Source organism: Danio rerio, chromosome 12 (assembly GCF_052040795.2).
Source record: "Danio rerio strain M-AB ecotype USA chromosome 12, GRCz13ab, whole genome shotgun sequence".
In the NCBI taxonomy this organism is placed as follows: Eukaryota; Metazoa; Chordata; class Actinopteri; order Cypriniformes; family Danionidae; genus Danio; species Danio rerio.
The window spans coordinates 45027723-45040219 of NC_141032.1; the positions used below are offsets into that span (position 1 = coordinate 45027723).

Sequence of the window (12497 nt, forward strand, 5' to 3'; positions counted from 1 at the left end):
CATCGGATATTAGGTATGAATATATATATATATATATATATATATATATATATATATATATATATATATATATATATATATATATATATATATATATATAGTGATCGTGATTTTCGAAAGTATTACATTGCTTTGTAAACGTTTATTATTACCATTTGTTGACGCCCGGAAGCTGCATCATGTGACATCACACATAACAAGCAGATGACGTTGACTTAAATTTTAGGTATCAGTCAGGAAATATTAAAGTCCAGCAGTGAGTGGCATAGTTCAGAGGTTAGGCCGGCTGTTTCACACACTGGCTGTTTATCATTATAAGTGAGTCTCTGCTTAAGTTTCCCAAACCCTCATTATAATCATTCCCAGCAATTACAGCGTCCAGAACTCTGTCTGCCATCCAGCACACATCATCAGCCGTTCACCCAGCACAAAGCTGTCGCTAATTTACATTGTTTTTAAATATGGGGTGCGATGCTGATTGATTGTTGTTGCTGGGAGTAGACTTGATAGAGTATCATTAGCCATGCTAAATATTTGTTTGACTCTTACATTGTTTGCGCACACCAAACAAGGCCGTTTAGCTGGGCGGTCATATATTGTATGCTACGATCTCAGTTTTCTCATTGCTGATTGAAGCTTCAAGCATTTTTAATTGCGTGTCCATTAGAACGTCATAATGAATATTCTTTTATTACTCCATTCCTTTAGTGTGCCATCTTGTGGTATTCTTCGAAAAGCTTTACCATGGTGTGCATCTGTATAAAACACTTGCATTTCCGAGGCACTCCCTGCATAATTATCCTCTGGTGAAGAATGCACAATGGCTCCAGGATGATGAATCGATGGCAGATTGGACGCGTGGTTTAACTGTCATGTCCCTCAGATAAGGGGCTGCTCGGGGATTGCTCATTCTCACTGCTAGCCTGCTAGCTTGCCAGTTTATTAGTGCAAATCCCAAATGTTTAGTAAACTCATTAGGCCCCATCTAATGCTAATTTATCATCATAGATGGACCACAAGAGGAGTGGGACACCGGGGCGGCCAGGCCAGGGCTTTGACCGCTGGCTGATCAATCAGTGCTATAGGAGCTAGCATGTTTCATTAGATCCGCTAGACTCGGATGACTTTTATGGATTTCGCTCCTGAAAGTGGGATTTCAGAGGGCTTAGCAAAAGTGTGGTGGCTGACAACAGTTATCTAGAGGAATACATGACAGGCCTTTCGACAGAGAGCTTGCTATTTAGATAAGACAGCATTTAGGAGGAGAAGAGAGTACTATTGATACTGTTACACACCTCAAAGAGTGCTAGAAAAAGAGATGAGTTTTTCTTCTCTGCCTATAATAACCGCTCTCTTTGTAGGGCACATCTCTGATCTGTGCGAATCAGGTAGACTAATTCAGAAATTATGTGATCCTTATGATCTTCTGGTCGGGAAGCATACTGAACCTAAGAACTTCATCGATCTGTCCAGTCTCTCTGAATCAATCATTTAAGAAGAGACAAAAAAAAAGGAGCAGGTTCCCCCTCCGTGAGAGCTGAGAAATGGGATTTTCTTGTCTTTTCTGTATGCTAGTCTTTAGCGACAGCTTCTATCTCTTTCTCTCATACCAATGGAATGAAATAATAAATACATAAAAGACCGTAGGTGGTGAATAAACCTGGCCAAACTGCGATAATAAAATATGACAGGCGTTTCCTGGTGCTGGGAAAGAAGTGTTGTAATTCACCTGACTTATGTTCTCCTGTCTGATTTAGCTTCAGATTAAAACCCACTGCTTGGCCAACCAATTGAAATCAGATCCAGTCACAGCTTGCCTGTATTGATCCCTATTTAACATCAAGGCTGGGAATGGATTGGTATTGATTAACTATAAAACCGCTGGCTGGCTTGTCCAGAGACCTGCTCAATATGCTGAATGAAAAAGTATCGTACCTCTGCCCTTCAATGAACGAGAACAGGAACAGTAGCGCATGTAAAACATCAACAGAGCTTGGCCTAGCAGTTGGCACTAATGCGGCGGATTTTCCTTTTCGCTTCTTGCTTGTATGTTGTAAATAAAACTAAGGATAAAGCTCTTGGTACAATTGTGATATGCAATTATATATGCTAGCTAAGACTATTATGTGAGATTTTCTAGTCTGATATTGAACCAAAAGTGTTCCTAACACAATCAGGATTGCCTCTAAACTTGTTTTAAAAGAAAAATATCAAGGGTTATACATACATTTTTCATTATATCCTTCCTTTTTCCTTACATTAAAAACCCTAACATGTAAAAGACATCCACAGATGTGACTTTTAGGTCTGGTTGTGTGTGCAAATCTCAGCACCAAACCCACTGACTACACATGTATAGATTGCCATGGACATTTGTGCATAATAATGTAATTTCCAGATAGCTAAGGCTACTATTTGACACTTTATAATCTGATATTGAACCAAAGGTGTTCCTAAATATTTCAGGATTGGCTCTAAACTAGTTTTGAACGATAAATATCAAGGGTTATACGTTATTTTTTCATTAAATCCTCCATTTTTCCCTACATTTAAAACCCTAACATGTAAAAGACATCCACAGATGTCATGTTTAGGCCTGGGTGTGTGTGCAAATCTTAGCACCAAACCTACTGACTGCATAGGTGTAGTATGTCATGCACATTTATGCATAATAATATAATATCCATATAGCTAAGACTATTATTTTACATTTTCTAGTCTGACATTGAACTAAAAGTGTTCCTAAATACATCAGGATTGGCTCTAGACTTGTTTCGAAAGAGAAATACCAACGGTTATACATTAATTTTTCATTATATCCTCCCTTTTCCCTACATTTAAAACCCTAACATGTAAAAGACATCCACAGATGTCACTTTTGGTTCTGGGTGTGTGTGCAAATCTCAGCACCAAACCTGCTGACTGCATAGGTGTAGTATGTCATGGACATTTATGCATAATAATATAATATTCGAATAGCTAAGGCTATTATTTGACAGTTTAAAGTCTGATATTAACCCAAAAGAGTTCATAGATATATCAGGATTCTCTCTAAACTTGTTTTGAAAGAGAAATATGCAGGGTTATACACTTATTTTTCATTATATCATCCATTTTTCCCTTCATTTAAAACCCTAACATGTAAAAGACATCCACAGATGTCACTTTTAGGTCTGGGTGTGTGTGCAAATATCAGCACCAAACCTACTGACTGCATAGGTATAGTATGTCATGGACATCTATGCATAATAATATAAGTTGCAGATTATTATTTGACATTTTATAGTCTGATATTGAACCAAAAGTGTTCCTAAATACATCAGGATTGCCATTAAACATGTTTTAAAAGAGAAATATCAAGAATTATACATTAATTTTTCATTATATCCTCCCCTTTTCCCTTTATTTAAAACCGTAACATGTAAAAGTTATCCACAGACGTCACTTTTAGGTGTGGATGTGTGTGCAAATCTTTGCACCAAACCCACTGACTGCATAGGTATAGTATGTCATGGACATTTATGCATAATAATATAATTTCCAGATAAGCCCGTGATGAGTAATGTACACCTGTGTTCAGTCACGGTTTCGGGCTTGCATGTGTGTAGTGACTCAGAGCTCATCCACCCTTATTTGGGACGAGCTCGTCTGAGTCCTGGCTGGATCTTCTCTCTTTCTAAATCTCCATGTCGAGAGCCAGAGAAGGCTGTGCATCTGTAAGAAATTACCCTCAATCTCCCACATCCAGGAGTTTACACTTCTGTAATGACAGAGGAAACCACTGGCCTCAGTAGGGTGCAGATTTTAAGGGATGTCTTTAAAAAATGGCATTCTTCTGCCAGACCTACAGGATTACTCAATGGAACGGCCCCAACACAAACACACGCTGGCTCTGCGTCCACCTCGCATACTGATGCAAGAACATCACATACTGTATATTAGCCAGATTTTTTTAGTTTATACTTACACTGGCTTGTTGAAATCCACTGGTTTCACTTTGTTATGGGGAAATTTATAGTGATCAATTGTTTTTCTGAAAAATATCATTCTTGGCACTAAGCAATGCTGGATGCTGGCTGTAAATAATGTGGTGTTGTGTGATGATTTTTTTGCTAGCCAAGGCTGTTATTAGCATTTTGCAATGACATTCGACCCCAAACATTTTCAATGTAACACGAAACATGTTTCGAAAGAGATTTGTCTTGGGTTATTTATTTATGATGTGTGTTTTATTATGAAGCAGGCCAAAAATGAGTGATACGAGACAAGAATAATGAAAAAATAAATAAATTGTTTCAAACATTATGTTTAAATAAGTAATGAATATGATAATTACTCATATTATTTATTGATTTATTTGTAAATGTGTATAAACTGCCAATCCCAAAACATTTTGGATGTAACTCAATGGATGTTTTTTAACTGTCTCGTTCTGCATTATAATTATGTTTCCTTTTTAACTAATGTGTTTATATATATGTTATTATATACATATAAAATGTTTATATATATCATAGTTATTATATATATATATATATATATATATATATATATATATATATATATATATATATATATATATATATATATTATAGATTTATATCCATATCTTTATTACTGAATGAGTTTTGTTTCCCAGTGTACTGTCACACGATCGAAATAATGTATCACTGTAGGGTAAGGCTTTGAGTTGGGAACGATAAATATCTGTCACTCTTACAATTAAAGAGACAGCCGCACACGTTTCGAAAGAGATTTGTCTCGGCTTATTTATTTATGATGTGTGTTTTATTATAAAGCATGCCAAAAATAAGTGATTTAAGACAACAATAATGAAAAAAATAAATAAATTGGTTTAAATACTATGTTTATGTGAGAAATGAATATGATATTTAATCATATTATTTATTGATTTATTTGTAAATGTGTATACACTGCCAATCCCTAAACGTTTGGAATGTAATTCAATAGATTTTTTAAACCGACTCACTCTAAGTTATATTTATTTGTTTAATTATTAAATAATGTGTTTATCACAAACTGTAAATAATATTTTGTTTATATATCACAGTTATTATATATATATTATATACATATATATATATAATTATTATTATTAATTTATTTAATGTTTAATTCAACATGCTACTATATCTTTGCATTTAATTATATAATTTACAACCAATTGCCGTAATAAAAGTAACAAATATGATATTTACTCATATTATTTATTGTTTTATTTGTAAAAGTGTATAAACTGGCAATCCCACAATGTTTTGGATGTTACTCAATAGATAATTAGGTTAAAATTATTCATTTAATATTTATATAACCTGTTAATCACAAACTGTAAATAATAATTTGTTTATATATCATAGCTACTATTTATATTTACCCTATTATTATTTAAATATGATTTATTATATATAATATTGATTTATTTAATGCTTAATTCAACATGCTACAATATCTTTGTATTTAATTATATACTTTACTACCAATTTCCGAATTATTTTTTTCCCAGTGTACTGTAACTCGATTGAAATAATGTATCACTGTAGGGCACGGCTTTGAGTTGGGAACGATAAATATCTGTCACTCTTACAATGAAAGAGACAGCCGCACACACACACATGCACACCCAATCTGGAGTCTATTTGTCTCTGATAGGGCAAATCCAATTTGATTCCTTAAGTGTTGATTAAGGTGGTGGGCTGAAACAGGCTGTCCCTCATTGAGTGTTTGTTGATTATTTACCTTCCAGCTGGACATAATGAAGAGCAGCCAATCAGAGCGGCTCTCTGCCCTCCAGCGCCGGAGCCCTTGTTTGGTCTACTGTATTGGTTTGCTTTCTTAGCCAGCAGCTAAACCAAACTAATCACCACTTGGGTGGGTAGAACTGAAGGACAAATGACACTTGGTTTGTGTTAGAATCCTCCAGGCGTAAACTTCCATGTCCAAAGAGTGCGACCAGAGGGAGGAAAGCGAAAGAAAATCGTTCTCAGGGCGGGTGGGTGGCAAAAGCACTTGAGATATTCACATGTGTGTAATGTGAGAGTGTCACAGAGCCTTTAGCTCTTTTGTGAGGGTATTAGATGGAGATCATCGAGTAAAGAACTGAGGATGCTTGTGCTGGAAAGCGAGAATGAGCTTTTTCACGTCTGGTGCCTTGTATATCGTTTACGTTGCGTTGAGTTGCGCTCAAAGTTTTGGCTGCCAAAATGACAAGTATTGATTGAGCGAGTCTGAAACTTTATATCTGTTTGGGCTTCATTGGATCTTCCTGGTTTTGAGTAATATCTCACAGCGTGATTTAAGATGCCGAAAGAATGGATAGACACTCGGTAATCAGAGCCAGCTGCGATGGATGCCTCTGTCTGTGTTTCTCCATCTGCCCAATGCGATGGGCACAGGACGCTATGAAACGAGTGCAGCGCCAGCAGAAACAACAATGTAAACAGATTTAGCCAGTATTATCCACCCAAGCAAAGTCAGGTACCATTTGCAAAGGATGTGGTTTATTCATATTCCCATATAATATCCATGATATATACCACTGTTTAATTAAAACCTTTTTATATATTTTGAAATATGAAAAAGATCAAATTAGCATGAGAAATTAAATTACATTGGCGTGGAATTTATTAATAAAATACAGTTATATTTTGAAAGAATTTTATAGGTGAATATATTATGAATAATAAAAATGCTGAATAGTCAGTGTTGCATGACTGTTGCAACATAATTTATGGTGATCTGCTGCTCAAGAAACATTTATTACTATCGTTAACTATGTTGAAAACAGCTGTGCTGCTTAATATTTTAGAGAAGCGATTTTTGTTCAGCATTTATCTGAAATAAAAATAATTTTTAGAGTAATTTTTGATGGGAAAGAAAAATTGATATCACTTCAAATACCAATTCCCACTATTAACTAGTTTCTTTATCTCCAATCCTACCAAATACCTAATATTTATTACCATTTTAAATACTATTTAGCAGCAAATTAGCACTTTATTTGGCTAGAAGTCTTGGTTAATAGATTGTTAATGGCAGTAATTTTACCTTAAAATGAAGTCTTAACCCTTATGTAGTGGATGTTTTCATCCACTCTGTGGGGATTTAGAGTCTTAATTTGGCCATGACATGCTCTATATTTGAGCAAGCAGAATGATTTTTGGTGACAATATTTTATCTTATTTTGACACATGTTTTAAGAAAATGCTTTGAATAAAAACAACAACAACAACAACAACTCAATAGACTAAAAACAACAACAATTCAACAGACTCTGGGCAAATTTACTACCCTTTTGTTATGTTAGGAATGAAAACATCCACCGCATTAAACTGCTGTAAAAATGCATCTGATAAATATGTTGGTGTGTTTTGTCAGTGACATCATTTTTGAATTTGGCAATTAAAAAGTTAAAAATCTGGAATTTTCTAAGCAATTTAGTAGTTTTGATCAGGACTGAGGTCGATTAACAGATTTATGCAAAAAAAAAAAAAAAAAAAAAAAACGCTCAATAAGGGCTAAATGTATTATAAAAAGAAACTAAAGTACATTAGTGTGGGATTCATGATCAACATACAGTTAAAACAGTAATATTCTGAAATAATTTTATATTTGAATATATTATGAATGATTAAAATGCTGAATATTCAGTCTTGCATGACTGTTGAAAAATATTTGTTCGCTGATCTGCTGCTCAAGAAACATTTCTTCTTATTATTAACAATGTTGAAAACAGTTGTCCTTCTTAATATTTTGGTTAAACCATGAAGCAGTTTTTGTTCAGCATTTATTTAAAATAGAAATATTTGTTGAAATACTTTTTGATGGGAAAGAAAAACACTTTTGGTACTAATTCCCACTATTAACTAGTTTCTACATCTCCAATTCTACCAAATACCTAATACTTACTACCTTATTAAATATTATTTAGCAGCAAATCAGCACTTCATTTGGCTAGAAGTCTTAGTTAATGGATTGTTAATGGCAGTAAGTTTACCTTAAAATGAAGTCGTAACCCTTATGTACTGCTGGGGATGTTTTCATCCACTCTGTAGTGATTTGGAGTCTTAATTTGGCTAATTTGGTGTTTTTCTTCATCAAATCAGTCACATCATTTGTGAATTTGGTTATTAAAGATTTATAATTCTGTCATTTTCTAAACAATTCAGTAGTTTCGATTAGGACTGAGGTTGATTAACAGATTTATGCAAACAATAATTGAAATAAAAAAATAATCTGATGCATTTTGATAGCAGTTTGTTAGTTAGTTGATAGTTAGTTGATGTTTTCATCCCTAACATAACAAAATGGTAGTACATTTGACCAATGCACAAGATTTAAAAGTCAAATATAAAAAAAAATGTAAATAAAACTTTAAAATAAGTATTGATTATGATGCAGACACCTAAATGTCTTTGACCCCCCTTCGAAAGAATTTCAGATGTCATACTTTCCCAATTGTAATTTGCAAACTGCACCAAATGGAACGCATCATAATCAGACTGGCAGCGTCCAAACAATTTTGGATCGAGAGCTTCTTGATTCCAAATGGAACACAAGCGATAGCAAAGCGAAAGCAACAAATCTGTGTGTTGACAAGACGTTGCTAAGCAGAATCAGGGAAAGAGGAGAGAGAGGAAGTCCCGGGCAAGTTTCCCCGTGAGTCAAGGCTTTAATTGGCCTGTGGGAGGTAGAGAGAGAGAGGAAAAGAGCGAAAGAAAGACTTGGACATTATCTCCTCAAAGTGTCTGGCCTCGTGGGTCACCGCCTTAACTTCCTTCTGTTAAAGTGGCCAACCCTGACAACCTGACACAATCCAGACAGCTTCTCAACACACACACACATACTCACGTCCCTCAACAGGTTAGCTTTACGACCCGTCTAACTAGGCTTAATGGCAGACCACTTCACCCTTTCTCCTGTTGAGCCCAACGCTTTAATTGCTCAGAAAACAAGTCCGGCTCTCACAGTCCGCAAGTCGCCGTCCACTCGTTTGACGGAAGGACAATGAACACATTGACTTGCACTTTTACACCTCGCAGTCTCTCCTGGGATTGATAATGACGCTTAGCTAAAACAACTGCGGCCCCAGTCCAAATTTTGTGGTCTCGCTATTAACCCAGCAGTCTGAAACAGTTTATTAGCTTCATGCAGTAGACTCTATATTCGTTTTCCTGCATGCTATAGCAATTTCCAGCACACATCTTGGAAGAGTTTTCCAAGTGACGCGTGTTTGTACAGGGGTTTCACCGGCGAGCAGCGGTATTGCATCAGTTACACATGTGTCGATGTGGTAATTAAAGCGTACACACAGTCAGACGGTGTGCGCACACACACACACACTCCCTCTCTCTCGCTCACAGCCGGCGCTGTTGTTAAATATCGTCTCTTTAAACATACAGAAAATAATAATGTTAGGCCAAGACTTGGTAATTTGTTACAAGGAGGAAGCTATCAGCTCGATCTCCAAAGCCTGAGTAAAGACGCAAGTCACATTCATTTAAAGGTGAGCATGTTAGCGCATGCTAGCACGTTAACCTGTTGGGGGGCAGCGCAGTTTTTTTCACATTCACTCTCACAGCAAATTAGTATGAGGCACCTTGTGTCAGCCGTGCTGACTGAAATGATTGTAACAAAGGCTCATTTTGAAGAGGTCAGGCTCCCCCTGCGCTGATTTGTTGTTCATGAATCTACTTTGTGCCAATTTGTGTGTGCATGTGCAATCAGATGCGACTTGGGGGCGAGTTCCATCATCTTCACTTTGCTCCGAGTGTGTGCATGCGCTTGTGTGCATATGTGTGTGTACAATTTGACCACCGCGCCTCAGTCAGATTCCCGTCGAATGAGATTTTAATCACCTTCTGCTATCTCGACAACAACCGGGCTGCTAGTCCAGCTCAAGCTTCCTATATTTATGATAATTTTTTTGTTGTTTTCCTATCCTTCTGTCTCTCTCTCTGCCCTGCTCTCTCTCTCTCTCTCTCTTTTCTTTTATTGAAATCACTGTTGACTGAAGGATGTAATCCTGATTAGTGGTGGCTGTGTGTCCATTGAAGGGTGAAAGGCATCAGAACCATGTTGGTTCACAGGCACCGAGTGAAATTGAAAAGGGGAGATGGTCTGAAATGCTTCATGGATTCGTCACTCCAGATAGACACCCGGATATCAACCCCGCCAAACCAATTCCTGCTCTGTTATTAGAGGACACACGCACTACCTTGAATTAAGCAGCGCACGCTGCAAGAGTATGTGCTTACTTTGCAAAAACAAGATTATATTTTTCAGCTCATACAAACAATCAATTGATTTATCATGCAAAAGTGTTGTTTGGACAGTTTGGTGCTGGTAGTGTTTGATTTAATTTTTAGTCATTGGTGATGGATGACGAATTGCTTTTAATAACTTTTTTTTTAAATACATGATTCAATATTATCCAATATATAATATCTGTTGTGCAAGATCTAAAGAGTTTCCCATCAGTTCCAATGGATAAACAAACACATCTTCAAGAGTTCCTAAGAAAAAAATATGCATTTATTAAATTATTTCTATTTCTATTTATTTTTGCTGCATTTTAGTTTGTAAGATCATTTATTTTTATTGTTTGATTAATGAATATTGGGACATTTAAAAAACTATTAGAGATTTTAGTGCTTTGTCTATCATAACTGAACAAAAATTGGCCATATTGAGCTTATCACGCTGATGATAATTAAGCAACTTATGGTTACAATATTAAAATATTAAATCATTTCTAAAGTATAAAGCATTTGCTATTTAAAAAAAAAAAATATATATATATATATTATATATATATATAACTTAGTCCAATTTTACATTTCAAACATTGTTTTGAAATTAGGTTGCAATAGCAATTATAATTTGCAAAAGCTAAAAACATTGGTTTATGATTATGTGTTAATGTTGTGTAAGATTTTTGGTTTTGTGACATTATCCAATATCCAATATCTCTTATGCAAGATCAACAGTAAATGATTTCCAATCAGTTCCGATGGACTAATATAAACACATCTTCAGGAGTTTTAAAGATTTCTATTTATTTTTTCTACATTTGGTTTGTAAGATTGTTGTTTGTTTGTTGAATTGATAAATATTGAGATTTTAAAGTACTATAAGAGATTTTTGTGTTTTTATCAATCATAAATTAAAAAAAAAATGACCTTTTTGAGTATTAATAACTACAATATTACAATTTAAACCATTTCTACAGTATGAAAACTTGGTCCAATTTTACATTTCAAACACTGGTTAGAAATTAGGTTGCGATAGCAATTGTAATTTGAAAAAAGTTGAAAACATTGGTTAATGATTTTGTGTTGATATTATCCACCTGAGTGAGTGATTGTGGTGTAAAACCTTTGGTTTTTTGTGACATTATCAGATATATAATATCTCTTGTGCAAGACTAAAGGGTTTCCCATCAGTTTCGACAGATAAACATAAACACATCTTAAAGAGTTTTGAAGATTTCAATTTATTTTTGCAACATTTGGTCTGTAAAATCTTTTTTGTTGTTGTTGTTTAATTGATAAATATTGAACTACTATTAGGGATTTTATTGGTTTTATCGGTCATAAATGAACAAAATTTGGCCATATTGAGATTATCATGCTGGCTGATGATAATTAAGCAATTTATAGTTACAATATAACAATTTCATACCATTTCAACAACATAAGCCATTTGCTATTTAAAAAAGTTTGGAAAACTTGGTCCAATTTTACATTTTAAATATTGGTTAGCAATAGCAATGGACAAAAGTTGAAATTGATTAATCAAATAGTGACAATTTTCAGATTTTAAACCATTTTCTGTTTTGAGGAATTTGGGAAAGCTGCTGTAGCGTGACTGCACTGATACACACTTCATATGCGATAATAATAAGTGTTCAGTTCATCAAAACATTTAGCCCTTGCATCAGCCTTTCATTCAAGTCTTAAAACACAAAAGTAAGCGAGGCAAAACAAATGTGTGTTGTTGTTTGAGGATGTGTGCGGGCCGCCCCGCAGAGCTGCTGCTGTTGAAGCCCCAGTGTTTGACTGGAGAAAAACGAGATGGCCACAGGCTGACGGAGGGCTGATGTCTAAGCAGAGAGCAGACAGGCAGCTCGCGGGGTGACGGGGCGGGAGAGAGGGGTCGAGCTTCAGTCCTCCACCAGCACTGAGAGAAAGTGAAAGGGGAAGAGAGGGGGAGGGCAGGCCAATCTATCATTAGTGACCGAATCAGACAGGGTAGCGGCCTGTGAGAAGCTTAAGAGATTCTCTCTCCCCGACACACACACACACAAGGGGAGCAAATAGGAGGAGGGGAGCACATCCATATATTGTAACATCGCTGATTAAACCAAAAAAAAAAAAGTGTGAATCGGATTTGGTAATCGAGTGTTTGTTCATAGGGGCTGAATGTGTCTGGTAATTCTGCTGGTTTAAATTGAGAGAGGAAGGAGGAGTTACAGCTCG

At 35.5% G+C, this 12497-nt stretch overlaps 2 protein-coding genes across 30 annotated transcripts in view; one reads left to right on the top strand and one right to left on the bottom strand.

Annotated features, from left to right (window-relative positions):
- Nucleotides 1-12497, top strand: part of ebf3a (EBF transcription factor 3a) — a 142074-nt gene that overhangs the window by 17645 nt on the left and 111932 nt on the right.
- The window catches only part of LOC147834572 (uncharacterized), a 274792-nt gene that overhangs the window by 2341 nt on the left and 259954 nt on the right, over nucleotides 1-12497 (bottom strand). The window lies entirely within an intron of this gene.